The sequence below is a fragment of the Nycticebus coucang genome, chromosome 17 (genome assembly GCF_027406575.1).
Source record: "Nycticebus coucang isolate mNycCou1 chromosome 17, mNycCou1.pri, whole genome shotgun sequence".
NCBI classification, from domain to species: Eukaryota; Metazoa; Chordata; class Mammalia; order Primates; family Lorisidae; genus Nycticebus; species Nycticebus coucang.
Genome location: NC_069796.1, coordinates 12,212,915 through 12,222,616, shown reverse-complemented (window position 1 = coordinate 12,222,616; position 9,702 = coordinate 12,212,915). Strand labels below are relative to the sequence as shown.

General features: G+C 41.7%; 1 long non-coding RNA gene across 1 annotated transcript in view; it reads left to right on the top strand.

The window, feature by feature from the left end:
- The first annotated feature begins 866 nt into the window (after positions 1 to 866).
- LOC128568999 (uncharacterized) overlaps positions 867 to 9,702 on the top strand; it is a 46,883-nt gene continuing 38,047 nt past the window's right edge. The window contains exon 1 of the long non-coding RNA XR_008375259.1: positions 867 to 1,112. This is a non-coding gene — a long non-coding RNA (uncharacterized LOC128568999). The remainder of the gene's footprint in view (positions 1,113 to 9,702) is intronic.

Here is a 9,702-nt window from a genome sequence, read left to right as displayed (position 1 = left end):
CTGACTAGTTTGATGTGTAGCCTCTATGAAGTTTCTATGAATAGGGAGGGGAGTTTCTATGCATTTTCAAATATACACATATACATACAGAAGTATATAATTTATTCATATAAATGTCCTACATAAAATACAGTAGAACCTCCATAGCTGACTGCCTCCATAAGTTGACCTAATTTTCATAGACTGGACACGCACCACATGTGGTTCCTTATGTTGACCACTTCCAAATGTTGACCAGTTTGTTACAGTCCCTTGGGTGGTCAACTTATAGAGGTTTTTCTGTATTCTGCTTTTTAAAATTTTACCCAACAAATACCTTGAAGATATTATTCCATGTCCAGAAATAAATCTCTTTTTAAAAAAATTTGTTTAGTGGAGGGAGGGTCACCATGTGTGACACACCTCTTGGGGGTGGAGCACAATTGTAAGAGGGACTTTACCTAACAAATGCAAGCAGTGTAAACTGGTTCTTTGTACCCTCAGTGAATCCCAAACAATTAAAAAAAAATCTGTATAGAGCCAGGCTTAGTGGCTCATGCCTATAATTCTGGCACTTTGGGAGGCTGAGGTGGGAGGACTGCTTGAAGACAGGTGTTTGAAATTAGCTTGAGCTACATAGTGAGACCCCCATCTCTACCAAGACTAGAAAAATTAGCAGGGAGTGGTGGTGCATGCCTGTAGTCTCAGCTACTTGAGAGGCTGTGTGGGGATCATTTGAGCTATGTTGATACCACTGCATTCTAACAGGGTGACAGAGTGAGACCTTGTCTCAACAAATCAAAACAAACAAAAATCTGTGTTCCAGCGTGGAGGATACCTGTTCTTTCGCCAGTACCTTGACTTTCCCCTGGAGAAGCACCTCCCACACTGTTTGTCCACGTGGTTCACCACCTTACCTCTTCCCTTCAGAAGTGTTCATGTTAAGGCAATCTGTGTGACAAAAATGGTCCAGGCGTGATGATGGGCCCCAACCTGTGCCAAGGAGTCATTGCTGAGACTTCTGCTGGTTGGGAAGCTGACGGCATCCGAGGCCTCCTGCTGCCCTCACATCTATAAGCTGTGGTCTGAGACATTCCTGGAGCCACTCCTGTCTCTTGTAATGATCTTCCTCAGTGAGTACACTGGGACTAGGTGCATCTCACAATCTGATTTTTTGTGTCTTCATATTTTAAGGATTCTGATAATTTCTGGCTCAGAGAGAACATTCCTTTTTGCTTTCCTGGTCTGTTTTAGATTTTAAAAAGAGTCACTCCTGTTCTATGGTGTCTTGCACATTGCCTCTAATTATCTATTCACTTATCTGTCTCTGGACAGGACTCTTCATAGGCAGATAAATCACTAATTATCTGTCTCTCTGGCATGTGGTAGTCTCTCATAAATGTTTACTGAATTACTAACTAAATAAAAAGTTGACCTTGTATTCACCTTATCTGGACAGTTCAAGAGACTCTAATGCAGTGGTTCTCAACCTTCCTAATGCTGAGACCCACAGTTCCTGTGGGTTGCGGCCGCTCTAATGCTTTTGTTTTTTGAGACAGTCTCACTCTGTTGTTCTGGGTAGAGTGCTGTGCAGTCATAGCTCACAACAACCTCAAACTGTTGGACTCAGGCGATCCTCTTGCCTCAGTCTCCCGAGTAGGTAGGACTACAGGCACCCGCCACAATGCCCAGCTAGTTTTTCTACTTTTAGTAGAGATGGGGTCTCACTCTTGTTCAAGCTCGTGTCGAACTCCTGAGCTCAAGTGATCCACTCACCTCAGCCTCCCAGAGGGCTAGGATTACAGGCATGCTGGGCTGACTAATGCTTTTTAAAAACTTTTTTTTGGTACTATTTTGTGATGGATTAAATTATTGTTTAAGTAAATATTTACTCTCTCTACCAGAAGTATATTTCTCCTCCCTCAACTATCACCTAGGCTCTGTGGCTTTGTTGGGTCAATGGAATATTAGTGGATAAGATGTGAGTATAGACTCGGTGCATGGTTGAGTGGTAGGATTTGTCTTCTCACCCACCTGCCTTTTTCAGTGAGAAGAACCTGCTGCAGGTAGATGCTGGTTCAAGGAGAATGAGAGGCATGGGAGGCAGATCTAGACCCAGCCAATGACTTGAAGTCAGACCTGGTCTAGATGAGCCAATCCCCAGTTTATCTACAGTGGTAAGAAAGAAGAAGATGCTTATTTTTCTTTGTCACTGAGACTGGGGTGGGGTGGGGGCATGATGACACAATATTGTTATGATAATACCAGCTGAAATACACCTACATCAGAATCACCTAGGTTCTGAATGAGGTTTCTGAGTCCTGCCCTAGACCTAATAACTGATCATCTCTGGGGTGTTTTTTAGAAATTTGTATTTTAGCAAGATCCCTAAAAGATTCTTTTGCTCCCCGCTGGGCTGAGGACAACATTTTTACCAAGCTATTTTCAGTAACATGGAAAGAGCAGTAGGTTAGCACTCAGAGAGCGGCTACATTTACCTACCAAAAACCAAACCAAAACACAACTGTTCTGAGAGATTTGGGAGCTGTAAAGAAGCTGGGAAACAAGGTTTTCCTTACCAAATAATGTAATTAAAGGAGTGAGAATTGAGAAATATAAAGGTGTCTTGAGGTGATGTGAAAACAGCATTGCTCAAAAACTATCCTTTCATGCAGGTATACAGTTAATACTATTTGATTAAATTTGAATAAGTTAAAACTAATCAGCCTGTAGAATATCAATGACAACACAATATTAATTTTTTAAACATGTATTTGTAAGTTCTTACTAGGAATTCTGAAAGACATTGAAAAAAATCAAATATGTCTAAGATAGCCCATTTCTTAGTCTGTATTTTATTGCTGTAACAGAATACCACAGAATGGGCAATTTATAAATGATGGAAGTTTTTTTGCTCCTGGTTCTGGAGACTGGGAAGTCCAAGAGCATGGCATTGTCACCTAGTGAGGGTCATCCCATGGTGGAAGTGTGGAAGGGCGAGCAAGCACACAAGACAAAGAAAAAAAGTAGAGCTAAATTTATCCTTTTTATCATGAGCCCACTTCTGTAATAACTAACTCACTCTCATGCTAACTCTGCCCTCATGAATGACCTCTTAAAAGTCTCACCTCCCAGTACAGTTACATTTAACAATTACATTTCAACATGGGGCCCAGTTGAAGGGATTTGGAGGGGACATTCAATAGCAGTGCCCTTACCCAATGAACTTCCAGTCTAATTAGTCATGTTCCCTCTACATGTAGACATGCATATTTGGGAGTTTCAAAGAAAACAGATGATGTAGTTCTTGCCTTCCAAATGCTTACATAGGATGACCTCATCACCTTTCCAACCATTTGTTCTTTTTGAGACCCACCTTGATTCCTGACTCATGGAAAAAATTCTTTAACGTAGATGGCAAGACAAAATCATTTCTCTCCTCAATCCTGAATTCGCGTCAGCACCCTTGTCCTAGCATCCTTCCTAAGTATATCCTGCCAGGAAATTCTACCACTTAGCTCCCATACAGGAAGCAAAGGCTCCTGAATTCAGGTGCTGTGGTTCCTTCCAATGCACTAGCTTGGCACAAGCACAGATAATAAGCAAAAGACATTGTGATTATATTATATATTTTAATAATCCTCTCAGGTCATGAAATCCATGCCTTGAGAAAGCATTTTCAGCAGCAGACAAAATAAGGGGATAGAAATGTGCAGGAAGTCTTTCTCTGTGATTAATATGCTGCAGAAAAAAGTATTGATTTGTGTTATTTGCTCATCTGAAGTTTATCTGCTAACCTTGCATAATGGATTACTGAAGTAACCTTTGGTCATCGAAAGCAAAGAGCACATGATGTATTCACGATTTTCCTAACAATATAACATCATGTTCCTAGCAAATTGCCCTGTGGGTTTTTTCACATTACTCATCCAAACCAAGGCTTTGTCCTTTGAGGTTTAACTTCTAAAAAAGACAGCTAGACTCATATCATAATGATGTCATTCTTATCTTGTATGGACAATTCCTAAGGGCATCAAACATTGCAAAATTCAAGAATTTATAAGACAAGAATTGACTTTGATATATTGTTATTTTCCACTTGTAGTATCCTAAACATATTTAGCAATTATTAAAGGAACAGAAACAGAAAGCTTATGGGATGAGCTTCTTTGTAATTCTAGTGCCCCAATAAGGTCATACCTCTTGGCAGTTCTTAGAACACTATTTTAAATGCTGGGAAGCCCTGTGACTGAGCATTCAAGAACTGCCAGAAATGATCCAAATGGCATTGCTTAAGGAAGCTTGCAAGCTTGCTCCTGGGTGATGGTCTAGAATTGCAATCACCATATCCATCTGTCTTCTGAGGCAGGTGTTATTGGTGCCTGTGATGGTTAATTTTATGTCTCAACATGACAGAGGTAAGGTGGTAAACTGGGTGTGTCTGTGATAGTGTTTCTGGAAGAAATTAGCACTTGAGTTGCTGAACTAAGTAAAGCAGATGGCCCTCCCCAGTGTGGGTGGGCATCCAATCTGTGGAGGGCCTGAATAGAACACAATGGCTGAGGAAAGTGAATTTGCTCTCTTTGCTGAGCTGACACACCTACCCATCTTCTCCTGACATTAGACATTAGGGCCTCTAGTTCTCAGGTTTTCAGAGTCTGAGTGGGACTTAAGCCATCAGCCTCCTGATTCTTAGGCCTTTGGACTTAGACCGAATTACTCCACCAGCTTTCCTGGTTCTTAAGCTTGCAGATGTCAGATCATGGGACTTCTTTGCCTCCATAACCTATGAGCTAATTCCTATAATAAAATCTCTCTTATAAAGAATGGCTGTCCGGAAAGCATTCGGCCACATACTATGAAAATGGAGACATCCATAGCTGGATACTTTCTGGACATACCTCATATATCTTATACATCCTCTTTGTTCTGTTTTCCTGGAAAACTCTTACTAAAACAGATTTTCGTACTGAGAGTAGTTCTACAGGAACAGAATCTAACGGTGCGTTTCCTGAATTGGTTCTGGGATTTCTGAAATTAGCTCTTATAATATGACTAGATTTAAAGATAACAATAACTATATTTCCATTAATAAAGAGAGCACTGATGTGACCTAAGCTGATTATAGAGATATGAAAAATATCTGCACTGAATACTGCCAGTCAACCACTTATAAAAAGCAAGAAGCTGATTGACTCTGAATATGATACTTTTGACCATTTTTTAAAAGCAAAGCAATATAATTACATGGGTTGGTTGCTCCAAACCACTGGACAGAGGTGAAAGGAAAGGATAAGCTCAAGGATTCACATTCCCAGTTCGAGCATCGTACAAATGACCCAACAGTTTCTAGGTGTTCCCTGAAAGACAGCTTTACTGCTGTAGCCGCAGGGCTGAATTACAGCACAAGTTGAACTCCCAGACTCACAGGGTATCTACTACTAAAGTGAGGGAATTGACTAGGGAAGAACTGGGGAAGCTGGGAATATTCATATGCTAAACTCTGATGAGGTCCTCCTGATCCCACTGCTCTCCCCAACAGTGGTATTAGCTTTTCCACTTCCATCTGAGGGGATCAACCTCACATTGCCTGAGGACACCATAATGGCGTTCCTGGAAGCAGTGGCCAAGCCAGACAACACTGATTCTCCTCAGGCCCCTCCTGCACCATCCTTCTTTGCTTCTGGTCCTATAACTACTTGAATTTTCCTATTTATATGCACAAAAATCCAGCAAACGTGAAAATGTACCCATTATTAAGAATGTGGAATAATAGTTGAAGGAATTAAAGTTTGATGAGGCTGAAGTTATTGATATGGGCCCACTAAGCAGAGATTCTGCATTTAATGTTGCCCCTTCAGAGTTAGAAAGGGCTCTCACAGTTTGGTTGGTTGGTTGGCTAGCTGAAACATGAATCAAAAGATAGCCTACCAACAGCAAGTTGGAAATGCCTGATTTTCCTTGGATTAAGGTAGAGGAAAAGATTTAAAGTCTTAGGGAAGTTGGAATTTTAGAAAGGATTTGTTATTTACGAGCTACTCATGCACACAATTACAGAAGACATACCTTTCACCAATGTTTTAAGAAATAAAGTTATGAAGGAGGCCCCAACATCTTTGAAGAGCTCTGCGATCTCTCTGCTCTTGAGGCCAGACCTTACCGTGGGAACTGTGACCACCCAATTAGAAAACCCAAATGCAATTAAAATAATTGTATTCTAGGTTATATGGCAGAGTCAGAGCAGCAACCAGAATAGCCTGACTCTCAAAGGCCTGTGGTGTTAGCTGGTTAATGAAAGTGCTTCTAAAAAGTGAAATAGACAGGAAAACTACTCAGTTCTTAATCTGTAAAAATAGAAAAATCATAGATCAAGTGAACAAAAGTCAAATTATAAGAACAAAGAGTAACAATTTCTTTATCAATTCCCAGCCTTGAACCAGTTTACAGACCTTTGAATAAATGGGAAGCCCAAGAAAGGGCCTACTACATTAGTGAAGATTGGTGCTGTTAATATTTCTCCTGATCTTTCCTAAAGGGATCTATGCTCTTCTAACAGGGAAACTGTACACTGCCAAAAAGAAAATAATCAGATCTTTGGGGGGACTACTGGACACTGGTTCTGAGCTGACATTGATTCCAGGAGACCAAAACATCACTGTGGCCCCTCTAGTCAGACTAGGGGCTTATAGATGTCAGATAATCAATGGACTTTTAGCTCAGGTCCATCTCACAGTGGGTCTGGTGTGTCCCTGATCAATGCCATGGCTATTTCTCCAGTTCCAGAATGCTTAATTGGAATAGATATACTTAGTGGCTGGCAGACTCTACCCACTGATCCCTGATCTGTGGAGAGAGGTCTTTATGATGGGAAAAGCCAAGTTGAAGCCATCAGAACTGCTTTCACCTAGGAAAGAGTAAGTCAAAATCAAGGCCACATCCGGGATCACAGAGTTTAGTGCCTGGAGTGCCAGGACTCCGAAGAGGCAGCGATAATGACTTCCACCACTTCCCCATTGAACTCTCCTATTTGGCCTGTGCAGAAGAAAGCTGGATCTTGGAGAACGACAGTGGATCGTTGTAAACAAAACCAAGTGGTGACTCAAATCACAGTTGCTGTGCCAGATGTGGTTTCACTGCTTGAGCAAATTAACATATCTCCTGGCACCTGACATTCAGATTTTTACCTGGAAAATGTTTTTTCTCCCTCCCTAAAGTCCACCAGAAGTGGTTTGCTTTCAGCAGGCAAGGCTAGCAATATACCCTCACTGTCCTGCCTTAGAAGTGTTTCAACGCAACAGCCCTATGTCAAAGTGTAGTTCACAGGGATCTTGATTTCTTTTTCTTTCCCCCAAGATATTATGCTGGTCCATTACATTGATGACTTCAGGCTGACTGAGTCTACTGAATGAGAAACAGCAACTACTTTGGACTTACTAGTAAGATATTTGTGTGAGAGAGAGTGAGAAAAAAATCTGACTACAATTAAGAGGTCTTCTCCCTGCATGAAATTTCTGGGGGTTTAGAGGTGTGGGGCATATTGAGATATCCCTTCAAAGGTGAAGGATAAGTTGTTGCATCTGGCTCCTCCTATAACCAAGAAAGAGGAGTAAAACTTAAGGGGATGATTTTGGATTTTAGAAGCAATATATTCCTCATGTAAGTGTGCTACTCTGGTCAATTTACTGAGTGACCCAAGAAGCTGCTAGTGGGCCCAGAACTGCTGTGCAAGATTCTCTGCAATTTGAGCTGCAATCATATGAGATCCCAGGGTTCTTGAGGTGTCAGAGCTAGAGATCCCTATGTGTTCATAGGAACTCACCCTTCACATAAAAAACAGCTACAAGTATTAACCACTGGATAATTCTTTCATGACATGAGGCTGAGAAAAAATGTGAATCCAATGTCATTCTCATGCATTTAGGTAATTACAGAATAATAGCAGAATTTTCAGAGATGAATAACGTAATAATAATGTCACTTGCTATTTGTTATTCATCACAGGCAGAGTGCTAGATATTTTATTGAAAGGCTTTTCACTATATAACTGTATGATCACCCTGTTAGCATAGCAAGAACTCCAAGTGTGATTCAGTGAAAGTACTGCTCTCTATAGCCACAAAATTGGGCTAAAAGATGGGGGAAAACTGGTACCCTGACCGGAGCACCTCCTTCTGAGTGAAACATCAATACTTCTCAAAAAAAAAAAAAATTCAAGGTAATCATCATTTCCATCTGCTTAAGGTCCTTCTCATTATACTAAGCACTTTAAGTCTCTTTCTTTTATGTTTCAATTTAATATACCACCTGTTCACTAGAAGCAGTGATTTTAGCTGAGCTACTAAACACAAGGATGTATTAATTAAACATCAACACTTTTTTGCATTCAGGTACAATCTAGAAGTGGCAGACAGTGAAAACCTGAAATATAATACCTCTAACCTCTTTTTGGATCTCTCTAGGAATATTTACGCACTCCAGCTGGTTCGCTTCTCCCCACAGGTGCAGGTTTGTACTCCAGCTTCCTTTTGAGATATTGAGGGCTCTCAGAAATGTACTTACTGACGAGCTGTATGTCTCAGAGAAAGGTGTATGTTTGCACCCTGTCTTAAGATCAGTGTCAAGGTGTTGGTGTGGGACTTGCACCAGGAGGTGGCAGGGCCTTGTGTGTCTGAGCACTGCTCACCACCAATGCAGCTGGTAGGTTCATAAACTTCCTCTAATGGAGGCAATGTCCTTCCTATCAAACAGGAGCCCCCTCAGGTATATTCTGGGGGTCTCTCTTCAATGCTCTCTTTCTTCTCAGTACATTTTCTATCAGTACACATCTTGGTTCTAATCTTATTCCTCTTGCAGCACATACCTATCCCTCCTTTGATCCCAAACCAGCAACTTTCTGATTTTCTTCGTCCCTTTCACAGCAAACCCTGTTGGAAGAGTTGTCTGCCCTTAGCGTCTCTGTTTCTTCCCTTCTCTTTACTAGTCTCTTCCATTCCTGCAGTTCCTCACAGAAACTGCAGCTGCTAACTCACCAGTGAGCTCCGTGTTGATAACCCGACCATGACAGACATTTTTTGTCCTGGTCACATACGGGATCTCAGTCACGTTTCACGCTATTGGACCTCAGAGCTCTCCTTCTTCTCCCTTCTATGCAGTGTTCTGCGGGGGCCAGAGTCGGGGAGAGCCCTGACTTGTGGCATTTTCTGTTTTCCATAGCGCAGACACTCCTGTCGTGGCCACTGTCCAGTCCCCTGAGGTTTAGCAATGGCTCACGTGGCACTGTGGCCGTGACTGGAACTGGAACCCGCATGCTACCGGGTTTCTCCTTCCTCTTCCTCCTCCTCCTCATCTGCATCTTATGCTCTTTTCATCAGCAAAATTCTAAATATTGATCTTTGGATCTGAGCCCTCTTTTTTGCCCCTTTCTCAACTATCCACATGGCTTTCTTTCCTTTAAAAATTTTTTAAATTGAATTTATTCTTACAACAGGCAATCATTTAAAAAGTCAGATCAATATAGAAATACTTTGAGAAGTCTCACATTTGCTCCTGGCCCCCTCCAGGCCTGTGAGTGATACTGGGGTCCTTGTCTTAGCAAGGCACAGACGACTCTCTGGGGCCGTCTACGGAGCATCGTCCTCCCGCCTTCCCTTCTTGCTCCTTCCCTACCCTCTTCCCTCGCCCCCTTCATGCTTTTCTTATAGAGCATTCCCACGAAACCACATA